Genomic DNA, 18768 nt, shown 5'->3' with positions numbered 1-18768 from the left:
CCGGTAGATTTATTTTGAAATTTTCTTTTTTTCAAACCTGATCTCAGATAAGATTTAAGATAAAGACCATAGCCTTTTTTATAAGGTTAGAGATTCAAGCCTTTTCCCAGAGTAATGGCCTCCGCCGTTTTGTTGCGTCTCTTGTTTCTTCAATTGCTATTTTGCAGATTTTGCATCGTTCACAGCTTTTGCAATTCCCGCGGCGCCGCCAGCTAGAGCATCAGTTGCACTCAAGCCTACAAAAAGTGGTATGAGGAAGGGCAAAGCTTCATCAATTTTAGTTGATATTAGCAGAATTCGTGGAAGGTTGATGTTTGCTTTTCTACCAGTTTTTTTAACGATTGTACGAGCTTTTTTCAAAGCAGAACCTATGACTTCAGGCCCATATACCAAACTTTGACTTTAATTTCATGGCGTTAGATACAGCGTAACCAGCTGTTTTCTCACCAAAACTAGAATCTTTAGCGAAGACTCTGTTTAACGCTTTTTTAGCTAAAATTTTGTCTGTGATATTTCTAACTTGTATATTTTCTCGATTTTTCGCGTACGCTATATCGTGCTGCATGCAAGCTGCGACGAGAGGATTGATTTCTGGATCGCCACGAGCTAAACGTGTCTGTAACTTAGTTCTTGGTCCACAATATTGATAGCCTGGAATATGGAGCTCAAATGGATGTCTATTAATGATATAATTGACTAATCTTCGCCTTTTCTTTGCTCTTTGACGTTTGCATATGATTATCACTCGATCAAGTCCAAAACATGACTAACGTTTGAAACTATAAAAACAGGTATACATATAGCCAGTTGTCTTTCGAACTTTGTCTCGTGAGTATGAATTTCAAAGAACAAACTATGAAACTTCCCGTAGAAAATTTTGACGTCATTGAACGGGAGGATAATCAACCAAATCATCGCGGTGATTTACTGCCAAATAGCATCAGAACTATTTTTTATGGTCCATCCAACTGTGATAAGACCAACAGTCTTTTGGCTCTTATCGCTCATCCCAATGGTTTTAGATTCGAAAATGTTTATGTGTACTCGAAATCGCTCGATCAGCCAAAGTCTAAATTATTGGAAGAGATGTTAAAGCCGATAGACGGAGTAAAGTATTTTCCGTTCAAGAAGCACGAATTCGTGATCGATCCCGAGCATGCATTGCCTAATTCAATTATGATATTCGACGACATCGCCTGTGAGAAATAGGACAATGTACGCGCTTTCTTTTGTATGGGCTGATATAGGAGCGTCGACTGTTTCTATCTCTGGCAAACGTACCCGCATATTCCTAAGCATATCGTGAGAGATAACGTCAATGGAATACCGTAATGACTCCAAGGAAGTATAGCAGTTCCAGGTAGCAAGAAACGTTTATAGTCATGCGCGCTGAGTGCGATCTTTGTTTGTCTTTCGCTGTACAACTGATGATGACGTGTGTCCACGTCATTATCGATTGTGTTTGCTCATATTTAGATGGCTTTTCCCTACTTATGACTGGGGTTTTTATGCCGGATAAATACGAGCATAATTATACTTGATAAAAATCTAATAAAAATAAATCCATGTCCTTTATTGATTCAATATTCACACACCATATACGTATTAAATTTCAAAGAACTTGATATATATGAGACTTATAAATTCTTTCTTATAGGTGACTTGAATTTCTGTGCTGATTATATTTAACTTGGAACTTCTACTAAAATAATTGTCCAATTTGTTCATTCTTTTTACGATGATATTCGACAAAAAGAAACTTACTGTGCATTGGTCAACAAATTTCTCAGCCATTTTGTTTTCCAAGACCTTTATCTTCAATACAAAGATGGCACCAATATACCCAACTAAAGACGAGTGGTTCATTGTAAACATTTTAGAACTAATTAGTAAGAGAACGGAAGAATTTCAAGAGCAAAACTCGGGTTGGTCTCTTCCTATTATATTAAACTAAACCGTAAATACCAGCAAGTACAATCCTATGAGGGCTGGTTCTTACGTTGAATTGCCCGAGCCTATTAGAAGAAAGAGAGCCTGCGTGAATGTGCAGAACAACGACAACGAATGTTTCACATGGGCCATCCTTTTGGCAATACATCCAGTCGTAAAGAATGCATGTCGTGTCACTGCATATAATACTCATCAAGATAAATATAATTTCAAAAATCTATCATTTCCGGTACAACCGAAAGAAGTCGTGAAATTTGGAAAACAAAACGACGTTTCAGTGAATGTGTACTTTTTAAATTTAAATAATGAATCCTACAAGGTTTTCTCGCAACATTTAACCGATGAGAAAAAAGAAAAACACGTGAACCTTCTTGTAGTGGAAAATTATTATACCGATGTTAATGCCGATGTAAACGAAGAGCAAATGGAACGTCCAAGTATACCTTACAAAGTGCACTATGTTTCGATAAAAGGCTTATCTGAATTGACGTATCGACAGTTGTCATTTCGTAGATGTAAGTCGTACATATGCGATCGTTGTTTACACTATTTTCTAACCGAATAGAGATTGAAAACGCATAAAATCGACTGTAAAAATGTGTATATAGGTAAAATTGTGCTTCCCAGTGAGAAAAATAAATTTTTACAATTTGAAAACAATAAAAATGAGTGCGCAGTACCGTAAGTTGTGTACGATTTTGAGAGTTTCTTGGAAGCGGTGTCTAACGATAAACGAATCTATCAACGTCACTAACCGTACAGTGTTGGTTTTTTCGTCAAATGTAGCTATGATGACTCTCTTTCGTGTTATCAAAGCTACAGACAGAATACCGTCGATGATGTTGGTCCAGTCAAGTGGTTTGTTCACAATCTTCGTGATTTGGCCAAGTATCTGTACGAGTTGTACAAGAGCCCACAGCCTATGAAAAATTTAACCTTTAAAGAGACATTTAGCTTTTTTCATGCTATGATATGTCATATATGTAATAAGCCTTTTAACAAGAAAAAAAACACAAAAGTTCGCGATCATTATCATTTTACTGGAAAGTATCGTCGAGCTGCTCACAGCACGTGTAACATTGCTTATGAAGAATTGAGAACTATACCTGTTTTTTCAACAATCTCAGTGGATGCAATGCGCATCTATTTATCCGAGAAATCGCGAACGAATTTCCCGGTCTACCGAGCCTTATTCCTCAAACCAAGGAAAAATACATATCTTTTAAGAAGTACGTGGAAGGTACCGATATAAATCTGCGTTTCGTCGATTTGTTTCGATTTATGGCGTCTTACTATATCTCGACAAACTATCGTCGTACTTGGAAAAACACGATATTCTAGAGCGAAATTTTTAGCAAGTTGATGGATATACACTGCCGCAGGTCACCTTACTGAAAAGAAAAGGTGTATTTCCGTATGATTATGTATCGTCGTTTACAAAACTCGAAGAGACAACTCTTGCACGAAAGCAAGATTTTTACAGCAGTCTGTACGATTCAGATTTCAGTGACGAGGAGTATAGTTAGGTGGAAAATTTTCGGAGAACGCTCGATATCACCGATCTGGGTAACTATTCGGATTTGTACCTCAAGACGGACGTTCTCTTGTTGGTCGAAGTTTTTGAAAACTTTAGAGCCAAATGTCGAATGGTGTATCGTTTGGATCTAACCCAACCCACTACTATACAATGCGTGGATTGAGTTGGGATGCCATTTGAAATATACGGATGTAAGGTTGGATCTTTTCATGGATATCGACATGCTTATGTTTAGCGAGCGCGGCATTCCCAATGGAATTAGGCAGTGTTACAACAGGTACGCTGCCGCGAACAATCCATACACGAGAAATGACTATGATCCATAGAAATATGACATATATTGCATGTATATCGACGTTAATAACGTTTACGGATGGAGTATGACTGAGCCTCTTCGACACGGTGATTTTGAGTGGAGTAACATCGACATAAACTTTTCTTTCAATATTCCCAATGATTCACGCTTTGGATACATGCTCGAGGTGGATTTGGAGTATGGCATATTCTCAGCTAGATCAACGGGTGCTGGTAGCCCTTGTTGCGATCGCGGGTTCGCCAAGTCACTTAACACAGAATAAAAAGCACGACATTGTGCTCACATGCAACTGTTGTCCACAGAACGTGATGTAAAGCCAGGAATTCGCACTCACATTCAGCACACGAGTTACCAGTGAAGGCTATTACCATTAGCCATCACAACGAAGTAAAGAACTTAAGGCAGCAAGTTAACTGAGAGAGCAACTAGGTAACTGAAAAAGAGAGCAACGGGGTGCAAGGATCGAGTTCTTGAAAACTACTGACTGCTTCCTCCTTCCTGAAGAAAGATCAGAGAGCTTTTTTCAGCATTATGCCTGTTCGTGGGGCCAATTAGAGCTGCAATAGATATAGTGCCAAATTTTCCTCCAAACGTTTACCTGTGCGACAATTGCCGGATGACCATACCCTTTTTTTTATTGCATCGCGCGCGCACCGCTGGAACTGCCGCACATGTTCATATTTTGGGGTTTCCCCATCCGCAAGAAAACTCATTAAGCGACAAAGGACCGCATCTCCAAATGAACTTTCACTTTTACAGCAACCAAAACAATGTTATAAATTATTGCTCTCTACTCTCGTGCTAAGCACATGGAGCGCAGATGCCGCGAACAAAGAAAAAAAGTGATATCAAATATTTATTTTTGCTTCTTTTTTCTTTAGAACGATTGTGATTAACGTTGAAGACTTAAGTTGTCTATCACTCAAGAATCTTTCAAAGGATAGCATTTCCATATATAGTAACCACAACGCGTTCAAATCCACCATATGTCTTTAAAAATGCGCTGGCTATTAGCAGATGGATGCTCGCTCGCAAAAGTCGTGATAATATGTAATTTGGTTTTCATATCTAAGTTTGAAATAAAAATTAACGTATCGATCAGTCCTTGTTTGTTTACTCACACACATATATATATATATATATATATATACAGGGTGGCCCATTTTAAGTGATCCACTCAGATATCTAGATTGGAGTAAGTTTTATCGAAAAAAGTTTCAGACAAAAGTTACTCAACTTTGAGGGGGCCATGTTTCTATGACCTTGGATTTGACCTTGGAGGTCATGTTCAAGGTCATTTCAAGGTTAACTTTGTTTTTTTAAATAGGAACCCCCATTTTTGACCCCGGATTCGGAAAGAGCGGGAAATTTTACGTCCAAAACGGTATTTTAAAATTTTTTTTCATGGCCTTGAGAAGGTCGATTTAAGGTCAAATGCTTGAAAAACTGCATAAAAGCGTTTTTTTAATTTTTAAGATATCGAAAAATGACCTCTACAAAATTTGTTCAGAACAGAGTGGGCCACCCAATGCACCAAAAACCTTTAACCTTTAACCTCATTTTGAAGGTCATTTCAAGGTCGAAGTGTTTTTTGTAATGGAAATCCCTCTTTTTAACCCCGGATACGCACATAGCGCGAAACTCAACACAATACCTTATCCAAACGTCGGATTTCGTCGGGTGGCCCACTCTGTTCTGAACAAATTTTGTAGAGGTCATAATCGTATAATCGAACGCTGCAAAGAGAAATAAATTTGTAGATCTTGCGACAATTGGCTGAGATCATTTTTTTAACCCCCTTTAGTTTTCCTCTCCTATCGCCCATAACAGAACCTGCCCGACCTTGAGTCACTGGGCAACCCGGATCGCCGCACGTGTTCCCCACGTGTGGGTTTTCACGGGCTCTAGGGCGAAAGGTCAGAAGGTTGAGGCTGTCTGAACGAGCTGATCGAGGCGGTGGTTAGCCTCGTAACATAAGGAATATCCTTTTCTTTAACGGGTAAGATTTTTATTTCCGCCCTGAATAAAACACCCTTTACAATTAATTAAATTTTACCTGCAGGTCTAAAATCAAAATGGGTCAATGGCGTTTCAGATACTACACAATTGAAATTCACTCCGTTATTTTTACTCAGTAATTCATTATTCACTCCGTGACTAATAACCACTGAACCAAGTAATGAAAAGTAATGTAAACTTTAATTAATGGATATTTTCTTCTTCATTAAGGTATCGACCTCAAGCCACGTCATTTGAATGGATATTCAAGTTTCATCATTTCCGAAAAAAAAAAGTTCATTAACATTTGTAATTTATCTCATGAAACCGATAGCTTATAATCATCTGAAAGGCTTCACATGTTAAATTGCAAATGTAAATGAATTTTTTTCTTGGAAACTGTGCCCCTAATACAACAAATTATAAAAACACTTTTGACTCAAAATTTCGTGCTCTTTAAGAATTCAAGGTCAGTGAACGGTTCCTTCGTGCACTCTCATTTTTTTATAATATAGAGAATTTAATTAATTAATTTAGTTATTTATTATTACAATTACAGTAGGCGTCGGTCGCCACTCCAACCATTGCCGGCGTCTCCATGCTCCCGATCATCATCGACGGTACATGTATAAGTTATATACGTGTATATATATATATATATATATATATATATATATATATAATGCAACGGTAGTCGATTCAATTAATCAATACGTTCGCGATTCGGCAGCGCTCGCGACGATAAAGCGAACGTCTAAGAGAGAGAGGGGGCGCGCAAGAGTTCAATTTTTCAGTTAAGCCTCAGCTATTGTTAAGAGTACCGCCAAATATTTTCCACTGTGTTCTTGCTGTTTTCTAAACGCTGTTTTTCTGGTTTTTTGGATACGTCCGCGAGTGATAGCGAGGTGCTAGAAAAGGTAGCAGCAATCACAGCAGCAGCAACTAAAGCAGTAGCGAAATAGCAGCATTTGTCGGAGCAACAACCGATCTTCGTGAATGAGGCGGCGCACCATAAGCTCTTCAGGAGCACCAGTTATTTTCTTCAACGATTACGGGTGATCACCGTAATTGCACCGCAGGGTAGGTGCACCTCCCTTTTTCTGCGCTACAAAATACTTGTGAAAGTATTTTGTCACACGCGAACGTTATCGTATTTGCGTCGAGCGTTAGATTTAGCGGAGGAATTTCGAATCCTCTCTCTTTCTCTCTCTCTCTCCCCGTATAATTGTAAATCCTATACGTGTTCCCAAGTCTTTCGGCCAAACGAAGACTGTAGCTTTTATCATTTATAAACGTCTTGATTTTATTAGCTGCATTACATTATTCCGTTTCCCTTTAGTTTAACGGATCCGCCACCGGTTATTGTTTTAAACCGAAATCATGTAGGGTATAGTGGAAAGAAACATTAGTCTTCGTACGCTTAAGAGAAAGCAATTGTCACAAGTCAGGTGGCTTAAGGTGAGTTCAACACTGTTGGAAAGGAGACATTCGAGCGAAAGTATCAAACGTAAAGGCAAATACGAGTCTTTGTTGGGCCGGAAGACTTGGGAACGCGTATAGGATTTACAATTATACGGGGAGAGAGAGAGAAAGAGAGAGAATTCGAAATTTTGCCGCTAAATCTAACGCTTGGCGCAAATAAGATAGCGTTCGCGTATGACAAAATACTTTCACAAGTATTTTGTAGCGCATAAAAAGGGAGGTGCACTTACCCTGCGATGCAATTACGGTGATCAGCCGTAATTGTTTTTGGCAAACGAATTCTTCACCCTGGAAAGGCTACGCTGGTTCTCCTTGTTATCAAATCGGTTGTTGCGCGTTCAAATCCTCTCTACTGCTGGCTCAGCTGCTGATTTATCGCACCTCGTTGTCATTTACGCACGTATCCAAACTAAACAAATATCTTTCGGCAAACGACAAAACACGAGAGAATATTTTGGCGATTTTCCTGCACAACAGCTAAGGCTTAACTGAACTTTAAACTCTCGCGCGTCCCCTCTCTCTCTTAGTCGTTCGCTCTAGCATCGCGAGTACTACCGGATCGTGAACGTATCGATTGATCGAATCGACTACCGTTGCACAATATATTAAAAATTATATATTAAATATATTGAAAATTATATATTTAATATATAATTTTTAATATATTGTTGTATATATATAAATAATTTTTTCCTATATAATTTATTTGCAAATCTGATGATGACGTCGAGATGATGTGCGAAGTTATCGTCACGCGTCCACCACCACCACGACACGTGACACACGTTGACCTGGTGACGCTTCTAAGAGCCTTCGTGGATATCGCGATGCCTCAGCCGCTCTTGGTAAATTTAGTTTCACCAGAGGAGCAAGAGCAACGAGGAAAGGTATGAATTTTTTTTCCTATACAAATAATACTTCTTTTTTCTAATCAAGGGTAGTTTATTATAAATTTCTTTTGTTTCTTCGTTGCAGCTCGACGATCACGACGACACTATGCCTGGTTGCGAAGGCTGGGAATGCACATACTGCGCCGCTGGTCGTTGCAGTCGGCGGCCGCAGTGGGTGGAATCTTCATCACAGCGCGGGAGCAGACGGCACGTAGATCGGACCGGACCCGTCAGACATGTCGTGCGTCAATTATATCAATCGAGGTCGCCAACTCCTCAAAATAAACCTGCAGGACCATCCACATCTGGGAACATCTCAGATGTACTGTACGATCTCGTTATCGCGGGGAAAAAAAGTCTGTCGCTCATAGATGACACAGTCGACGGCGCATCATGCTATAAAATAGTAAAATTTTTCCCCGCAGATAACGACGATCACGACGATGACGATGACGATGACGATGACGATGGCAATAACTGAGTGTATTATATTATACTTATTATTTATATTTATATTTTATAAATTAGTATATTGACTGTTCTTTTGTATTTTTGTATTTTTTAAGTTTATTGTAATAATAATTTTATATATATATACATATATATATCGTAATAAATGATGAATAATAATATATCTTTTATTTTAGTGCACACACACACACGTTGAATTTTTTACAGTTATATATATATATATATATATATATATATATATATATAGCATTATTCGTTATATATATTACCGCTTTTGAGCCCTATACCAATCGTGTAGCTAATATACACAATAAGAACTGCCCAGGGGTTGGGTTCGATTCTCCGATCTGTCCGTACGTTTTTTTTGATAAAAATTTACCTTATTACGTTTAAAAAATTAATACACACGCACGCACGTACGCACACACACATATACGATGAACGGAAAGCATGCGAACGCACGGGCATCGGCTAAGAGAGCATATCAACTTAATAGGGGGGAGGGGGAGGGCGTGAGTCGACAGTGCCGAAGCACGTAAGAGGAAGGGAGGTGAGTTGGCAGTGCTGAGCTGAAAATGCACGGGCATCAGCACAGGGAATCAGCTCAGTGAACTGATACCCCCCTGAGCTAAGGCCTCTCTTGTTTACCTACTACTGCTGCTTATACGTCACAAGCAAAATTACGACTGGTAAATATAAGAGAAATCAGTCAGTGCTTTAATATACCCAATTCTATAATTTCTCGATCGGTTGATAATTTTTGAAAAGTGTTATATTATGTGCATGACAGTAATGCTTGGTTATCAGCACGAATGTAAAAATTAAAAATCATAAATAAAATAGTCAATAACTGTCAAATAATAATCAAAATGATTTTTTAAATTAAATGGTAAAGTTCTTACGCAGTTTCTTACACAAGTTCTTCTATTTTCAGACGGGATAATTTTTTATATTCAACCACTTTGACGTAAGTTTTGAAAGTGAAATTATTCACCAGTACATTATGCTTATCTGCGAACAATAAAAGAATCATTTACCAAATAAAATCCTGCTATCGAACGATTTTAGAAATTGATAAAGCATTAAATTCTTTTGATTCTGACAAAAAGTTGCAAATATTTTTAATGTTGCATCAAACATTTGATTGCTCAGAAAGCGTTATGTTTGAATCAAACCAAATTAAAAAGCAATATGAGAAACGTATTAAAAAGTTCAATAAAATTAGTAGAGATCCCCTGTCTACTACGTGTATTTCGTGTGAAAGACTTTTCTGTTTAAGACAATTCAAACCCGTAATGACATGTGCAGACAAAGACAATGTAGTATAATTTTTGTCAAGAACAAATAACACTACAGTTCTCGCATAAATTAAAGGAACAAAAAAAATTTCTTTTTGACAATTTTCAACAGGCTGTATTTCAGGGAGAAATTGTTGTATAGGAAATAAAAAAATATCGCTTTTGAAGCTTGAAGACTCTAGATTTCGAATTTTTTGGTTACAAATTTTTCGGAACACCTGTAGCCATGCAATTCTTGGATAAAGCACAAAAAAAATATTTTCAAAAATTTTTACCTTATTATTTTACTCTCCGGGCATGAAAAAATTTTTTTGAGCTAAACCAATGCATAGGTCGCATAGCCTGTTCATTCAGCTTCAATTTGCTTTTTGCAGGAGTCAGATACGACCATTTGTCTTTGAGAATCGAATTTTGAATGCAGAAGGATCCTTTTTCACTCAACTGCTGATATCTCTGAAACTACTAGTCGCCCAGCGAACGGACAGGGGGTTTCGTTTTCTTCTGAAGATTTCCTACAAAAATCTGTCATGGTTGATAGAAAAAAAAATTTTTTTTTCGTTTTCATGATAAACAAGGTTTCTGATTGATTACTGATTTACCGCCGCTATTAGCGTTATCCAAAGCACACCATGTGGAAGTTGCATGGTCAGATTTACCCTTCTTTTGTGCTTACGTACGTATGTTAGATTCTTCGGAAAAAATGAGACCATGTGGTTTGTCAGTTTCACAGTATTAAACGACTCCAAACTCTTTTTCCGAAGGGTGTGTGTGTCAGTGTTGTGTAAGCAATTTTTAGAAGAAATGAGATCCCGTAGTTCGTCAGCTCCACAGTATTTTACGACTCCAAACTCATTATCTAAAGTGTGTAATGTGTATGTGTTCTGTATCGAGTGTTCCTGATTCTACTCCTAATTACAGCTTGCAACCTTTGTCGCATATTCGAAATGCAATTTCGGATCATCCGTTGAGGGATCTAACGCCAAACTCTTATCAGAACATTCTCTAATTCTGCTAAATTATTCAGAAAGGGATAATTTTGACGCAATCGGCGGCCTAATATGTTCCAGACGTGCTCTATAGAATTCAGATCAGAATTCATTGCAGGATGCCTCAACAATCTGATGTTGTTCCTCTGAAAGAATTTATGGGTGATATTCGCTGTGAGGCCTAGCATTATCTTGCATAAAAATAAATCCTCTCCTGTTTCGTGCTAGCGGTAACACATGAGGTTACAAGAATCGGTCGATGAAACGCCTAGCATTGAGAGTGTCTCAAACAATCACTAAAGGAGTACGAGAATCTCGTGAAATTGCAGCCCAAACCATCACCCATCCTCCACCGTAAGCAGCTATGGGACGAATAAAACGCTGTTGATAACGTTGACCTGTACGACGCCAAGCTCGAGGTCTTCGGTCGTTACCATGCAGGCAAAACCGAGACTCGTTAAAAAAAAACGCTGTTCCACTTTCTCATTGACCAGTTCACACGGTTGTGAGCGTACTGTAGACGAGCTCTACGATGTGCAACGGTAAACATCGGTCCACGGGCAGCAGTTCGAGCACGAAGTCCAGATTCGCGAAGACGATTTCTTACCGTCGATCGATAAATGTTTCGCGGCTGTCGTTGTTGTTGTTGTAGTTGTTGTTGTCGCTGTTGTTGACCATTCGGGAAGTTTCGATCGATGGCATTCACTAGAGCAAAAGGGTCTTGGATAACTTGTCAAATGATTGCTCGATCATCTCGACGATTTGTTGCTCGATGTCATCCTTGTCCAGCACGTCGTTGGTATCCATTTGTTTCCCGGAATCGGTTATACGCACGAGACACAACCGAAGTACTTACGCCGAGTTCTTCACCAACCGGTCGATATCTGTACCTGTCCTGAACAAAGGTCACTAGCCGTGCGACTTCTGGGGCAGATAAATGTCGCCTGGGAGGTATTATGGAATAAATTGGAATTTAAAAGCTGCTGTCAGTGATTTCTTTAAAAATAATGAAAAAAACTGTTGGTTGGTTTTTATTACCAGAAGTCGAAAAGTTTTGAAGAAAATTGTTTTGTGTCACGTAATAGCTCTCTAGAAAATGTAAAAAATTTATCGCTCAGAATTTTGCGCAGAAATGGCCAGCCAGTCGGAGGATACTACGATTACTCCTGATAAAAACATAAAAAATTGGAAAATAGTCAGCGTCAACAGAAAAAGAATCAGCCCAGACAAACAAACTCACGACAGGGAACGACAATCAAAAATACCGGACTATTGGCTAAGTAATACAAAAAACAAGTACGAGCTTCTACAGAAAAATAACGAAAACGAAAGTGAAGACGACAATGAAGTAAGTAAAGATATAAACACAACTAAAGTAAAATCACCCCCGATCTTCGTATATAATGTAGAGGATATTCGTCCGTTAGAAAAACTGTTAAACGAAATAGCAAAAGACAGCTATACTCTAAAGATAACGGGGCAAAATAAAATCAAAATCCAACCGTTAATATCCGAAAAATACTTGCCGATCGTTAGCGCTTTGAAGCAAAAACACACAGTTCTACACATATCAACGTAAAGAAGAAAAAGGGTTTAGAGTAATTTTAAGAAGTATACACCCTTCAATAGATATAAAAGATTTGAAAGATGCTATAGAGGAACACGGACATAAAGTACTGAGCATCAGCAATATTCGACATCGTATCTCAAAAATACCTTTACCAATATTCTCGGTGGAAATAGAACACGATTACAAAAGCCAAGAAATTTATAAAATAAACAGGCTACTTAATACAGTATTCAAATTCGAACCACCGAACGTTAAGAGAGAAATACCGCAATGTCATAACTGTCAAGAATTCGGACACACAAAAAATTACTGTTTTAAGAGCGCAGTATGTGTGAAATGTGCTAAACAACACTCAACTAAAGATTGTCTAATCAAAGAATAAATTAAAGAAATAGTATGTGCAAATTGCCAAGGAAATCACACAGCAAGCTATAAAGAATGTCCTACACGTAAACAGTTACAGCAGAAATTATATCCTAGACTTCGGGAAAAAGTACTAAATCAAAACAATATTCAAATGCAGTTAAATTCAAATTTGAATGCAGACATCAATAAAATCAGACCAAACATATCATATGCTCAAATAGTTTCAAAACAAAACGAACAGAGAGAGACAGACATATCAAAACAAACAGATATACAGACAGACTTAAATAATCACTCACAAGATCAAACCAATAACAAACTTGAACGTATGATGGAACAGCTAATGCAAAGAATGGACTCAATGTTAAACCTACTAACAATTCTAGTTAACAAAATGGCATAATGGAAAATTAAAAAATTGTAATCTGGAACGCAAACGGTCTTATGCAAAGGCATCAGGAATTACGAGCATTTTTAACGTACGAAAACATTGATATTATTTTGATTTCAGAAACTCACTTCACTAGCAAAAATTATCTACACATTCTAAAATATATAGTGTACAAAACAAACCACCCATACGATAAAGCACACGGAGGTACTGCGATCATCATCAAAACAAAAATAAACCATTACGTTAACGAACACATTAGCGAAATAAATATACAAGCAACTAGCGTAACCATCAACGACAACAAAGATCCAATAACTATATCAGCTGTTTACTGCCCACCAAATAAAGCAATAATAAAAGAAAACTGGACGTACTTCTTCCACTCATTAGGAAATCGCTTTATAGCAGGGGGCGATTATAATGCGAAACATTCATGGTGGGGATCAAGATCATCAACTGCAACTCCACGAGGTAGAATACTGTACGAAATCTTACGAAAAAATAACTATATACCAATTTCCACAGGAGAACCGACTTACTGGCCAACAGATATACGAGTAAATAAACTACCTGACTTGATAGATTTCGCAATTGTAAAAGGAATCAATAAGAATATCATTAAAGTATCATCAAGCTTGGACCTAACATCAGATCATTCACCAGTGATTATCACACTACAATCACAAGTTGATCAAACAGTAAACAGCTACAAAAAAACAGACTGGAAAAAATACGATTTATACATTCAAGAACAACTAAAATGTAACATACCACTTAAAACAGAAGATGATATAGAAAATAGCATTAAAACACTAAATCAACTGCTAACAGAAGCCATAGATAAATGCTCTGTTAATATAAACAATAAGAAAGTACAAATATTCACCTCTAAAATAGTAGCAAAGAAAATCCAGGAAAAAAGAACTTTAAGAAAAAGATATCAAAAAACCAGATCAAGTCAAGATAAAGCTAAACTTAATAAAGCAGTCAAAGAATTGAAAATAATTTTATATAAAGAAAAAAATGTACAAACTGAAAAAAAACTTAAAGAACTGAATCCAACAGAAACAACGGACTACTCATTGTGGAAAGTTACCAAGAGACTTAAAAGACCAACTACATTTATCCCACCCATCAGAAAACCCAATGGCAGATGGGCTAGATCCAATGAAGAAAAAATAGACACGTTTGCTGATCACCTTTACTCAGTATTTAAACCACACCAAAGAATCACTACAAAACAGGAAGAAACAATATTACTGGAAGACCACGACGTACAAGACAATGCATCCATTGAGGCAGTTAAAGTAAGGGAAGTATTGCTACTAATTAAAAATATAAATAACAAAAAATCTCCGGGTTATGATAATATTTCAGGAATAATGATTAAGAAGCTGCCAATAATAGCGGTAAGATTCTTAACAATTGTCTTCAATACATGTATTCGCCTGTGCTATTTCCCAACACAGTGGAAAATAGCACAGATTATATTAATCCCAAAACCCGGTAAAGAGGCCGACTGGTGACGTCATATAGACCTATTAGTCTTCTACCAAAAATCTCAAAAATCTTCGAAAAAATTATATTAGCCAGAATAAACCGGATAATAATAGACAAAAAACTCATCCCAGATCACCAATTTAGCTTCAGATGCAAACATTCTACAATAGAACAGATAAATAGAATAGTAGAAAAAACAATACTGCACCGGACTATTCCTCGATGCAGCACAGGAATTTGATAAAGTATGGCACAGAGGACTCCTGTATACATTAAAAAGATGCTTTCCAAAAAGATACTATGAAATACTTCAATCATATTTACAAAATAGAACATTTCAAGTCACAATAAACAAAAAAACATCTAAACAACAATTAATAAACGCAGGAGTACCACAGGGTAGTGTACTGGGACCAACACTATATCTGCTATTCACCGCTGTTCTGCCAACGTCTCCAAACATCATGACAGCAACATACGCTGACGACACAGCCATTATAACGACACATAAAGAAGTAATAAAAGCATCCGAAGTACTACAAAAATACATAAATAATCACCTGCAAAATTGGATAAACGCATGGAGAATCAAAGTAAATGAAAGTAAATCAATACACATAACTTTCACACTTAAAAAAGACACGTGCCCACCTATTCAACTAAACGAGAAATACATACCGCAAAGCAACCACGTAAAGTACCTTGGAATACACCTAGACCAGAGACTCACATGGAAGAAGCATATATTTATGAAACGGAAACAACTAGGACTGAAATGGAGAAAAATGTACTGGCTCATAGGAGGAAGATCAGAGCTATCAATAGAAAACAAAATACTACTGTACAAAGCAATAATAAAACCAATATGGACATACGGAATACAGCTATGGGGTGCAGCTTCAAATTCTAATATTGAAATCCTGCAGAGATTCCAGTCGAAAGTTCTGCGGAATATCACACGGGCCCCATGGTTCGTACCCAACGACATTATTCGGAATGATCTACAGATCCCAACAGTGAAAGAGGAAATCAAAACGTTCTACAAACAATACAACACGAGACTGCAACATCATCCTAATGAACTTGTAAGTAAACTACTCAAGACATCATTAACTAATACCAGACTCAAGAAGCATAAACTAATGAAGATATAAATGAAGCACAAATAACAAAATAATTAAACCGAATCACTACTTGTATAACATCAAAAGATACAGAATAATACCCACTGGAGTATCATGCTGAAACTACGTTCTAATATATCAAACTGTAACAAACATTTACTTATTGTCTCAACATAGACAGATTGTAATGAAACTTGGAGTAAAATTAAAAAAAAAAAAAAAAAAAAGAATTTTGCGCAATGAGTACCATGGGCACCTTTGGGACATCGACTTTAAATCTATTCAATAAAATTTTTTTTAGGAACAAAAAAGATTTGAATGTGTCTATAGCTTCAACGAAGTAAGTCAGAAATGGCCTCTTTGTTTTTTTTAAATTTAAAAATTTTTTAAATTTAATTTTCCAAAAAATAAATTAGTGGGAGCTTACAGGAATGGCCTTTAGGGTGAGCCGTTTTCCACATTTTTTATTGTTGATTTTTTCGATATTTTTTTAAGGAAACTTTATGGAATTTTTTCAAGCGTGAGAAAGATTTTTTTTTTCACATTTTTGTTCAATTTTCAAAAAAATTTTTGAGAAAATTTTTGAAATTTTTGAAAAAAATTTTTTGGATTTTTTTTTATTAATCAATCTCCAGAAAACTCATAATTGAGTATAAAGTAAAAAAAAATGAAATTATTAATTTTTAAAAAGATTATGTCAATTTTAAGGAACAAAAATCTTGTTTCCTTAATTTTTTCAAAATTTCAATCAATCGGTCCAGGAAAACCGCTGAACCGATTGATCTAAAAATTTAGGGGGGTCTTTGGGGTACGTTAAACTAAAATTTTTTCTAGCCCAAGTTTTTCCCCCAATATTGCCGAAGATACTGTCGATTAACCAAAAAAAGGGAAATTGACACTGTTTTGCTCTTTTTTCACGTTAATGTTACAGGTGGAAAAATCAAAAAATCAGAAACCTTATTTATCCTGAAAACAAAAAAAAAAATTTTTTTTTCTATCAACTATGACAGATTTTTGTAGAAAATCTTCCGAAGAAAACGAAACCCCCTGTCCGTTCGCTGGGCGACCAGTAGTTTCAGAGATATCAGCAGTTGAGTGAAAAAGGATCCTTCTGCATTCAAAATTCGATTCTCGAAGACAAATGGTCGTATCTGACTCCTGCAAAAAGTAAATTAAAGCTGAATGAACAGGCTATGCGACCTATGCATTGGTTTAGCTCAAAAAAATTTTTTCATGCCCGGAGAGTAAAATAATAAGGTAAAAATTTTTGAAAATATTTTTTTTGTGCTTTATCCAAGAATTGCATGGCTACAGGTGTTCCGAAAAATTTGTAACCAAAAAATTCGAAATCTAGAGTCTTCAAGCTTCAAAAGCGATATTTTTTATTTCCTATACGACAATTTCTCACTGAAATACAGCCTGTTGAAAATTGCCAAAAAGAAATTTTTTTTGTTCCTTTAATTTATGCGAGAAGTGTATTTTAAACAAGTTATTACAACTATATGAATACACTAAAATTTACAATGCCTATATCTGTAATAATTATCAGCAAAATTGCAAGAAAAATAATATAGCGTCTGATTGCATTTTAAATAATAGACCTGTTCCATCTCGATTCATTCAGAGTTCCATATATACCTGTTACTGGATAAATTCGGAGTATTTCTATATTTTTTAAAATGAAAAATAAGTAGACCCGCATTTTTTCTTATTCCTCCAAATGCAATGTTTTTCTTACCCCGCTTACAATTCTTCTCAGTTCTTCTTAGTTTGCTTGTATTTCTTTGCTTACATTTCTTTACAGTTTTTTTTCCTGATTTAGATTTTTGTATCGATATTTATTGCTTTTGAGATTTCTGTTTATTCTATTTTACTTGTACCCAAAGATACGCAGCAGTTCTGGCTGTGAAGCGTGTATTTTGTCCTTTGAAAATCACATTCTTCCACATGTGGCATTATTGAATACCTTGAACTTCGTCACGTTAATTTTCTTCTTCCACTTTACTATTCCGAAAATTGTCGACCTCTTTTTTCATATAAATCAGCTCAATTGATGTTGTGAAATTCTTAACTTCGTTAACTTTCAACGGTTTGTAATAGCGTCAATTTCTAAATTGTCTAAATTATACGTTGTTGCGTAATGCTTTACCAAATCACTTACACCATCCACAGTACCTTTGTCATGACCAGTAGCAGAAGATATCCATCTTTTATTAATAGTCGATTTTGGATTTAATGTAATTGGAAGTGATTTTAGAAATGACATGCTGCGCCATCATATATCAAAGCTATCGTATCAACCAAAGTATAATAATATCTAGTAGATCAATTAGTGCGTCAAAGATTTTTTTCATTACTAATAAAGTATGAGAATAATTGTGCTTAAAATCTTCGCTAACTACTGTAAAGCTTTTTGTAGCGTTACTTATATAGCACACAGTAGTTAAATAAAAATTTGCTTATTTATCCAATGATTGCCTTGTACTGCATTTTTTTAAAAACTAACCAATGCTCTGCAAAATCTATGTGCATCAGTAGATGTTGGAAATTTGATACTGTCTTTTTCAGCTTTTATTTTTCTTCGTTGCACTTCTTTAACTCTCAAGTGTAATGTAGCAGTAACAGTGTAATTTGAAATCTCGTTTTTGAAAGTGCAAACAGATACGGTTTTAGATTCCAAATTTCCTTTGTTCTAAAGTGTGAAAGTTATATCTTCGTCAAACTGTAATTCATCAATTCTCAGTATTTCAAAAGTAATATCCTTAACACTACGGCATAATTTGCATTCTTGAAAGTAACATGCCTCTGTTGGTAAGGAGCATAGTACAAATGATAAAATTTTAAAATGTATACTTGAATGATCGACAGTATTTCGACTAATAAAAT

General features: G+C 36.3%; 1 protein-coding gene across 5 annotated transcripts in view; it reads left to right on the top strand.

Moving 5' to 3' along the window:
• Positions 1-18768, top strand: part of LOC131663661 (glycogenin-1) — an 895804-nt gene that overhangs the window by 172698 nt on the left and 704338 nt on the right. The window contains exon 4 of one of the 5 annotated variants that reach the window (XM_058934186.1): positions 9579-9611. The exons of the other annotated variants lie outside the window; for them this stretch is intronic. The gene's annotated coding sequence lies outside the window, so the exon portion shown is untranslated. The remainder of the gene's footprint in view (positions 1-9578; positions 9612-18768) is intronic. 5 annotated transcript variants of the gene reach the window in all.

Source organism: Phymastichus coffea, unplaced genomic scaffold (assembly GCF_024137745.1).
Source record: "Phymastichus coffea isolate CEN01 unplaced genomic scaffold, Cenicafe_Pcof_1.1 PCOF00037, whole genome shotgun sequence".
Lineage (NCBI taxonomy): Eukaryota > Metazoa > Arthropoda > Insecta > Hymenoptera > Eulophidae > Phymastichus > Phymastichus coffea.
Note: the sequence above shows the minus strand (reverse complement) of the source record. Positions and strands in the feature narration are given on the sequence as shown.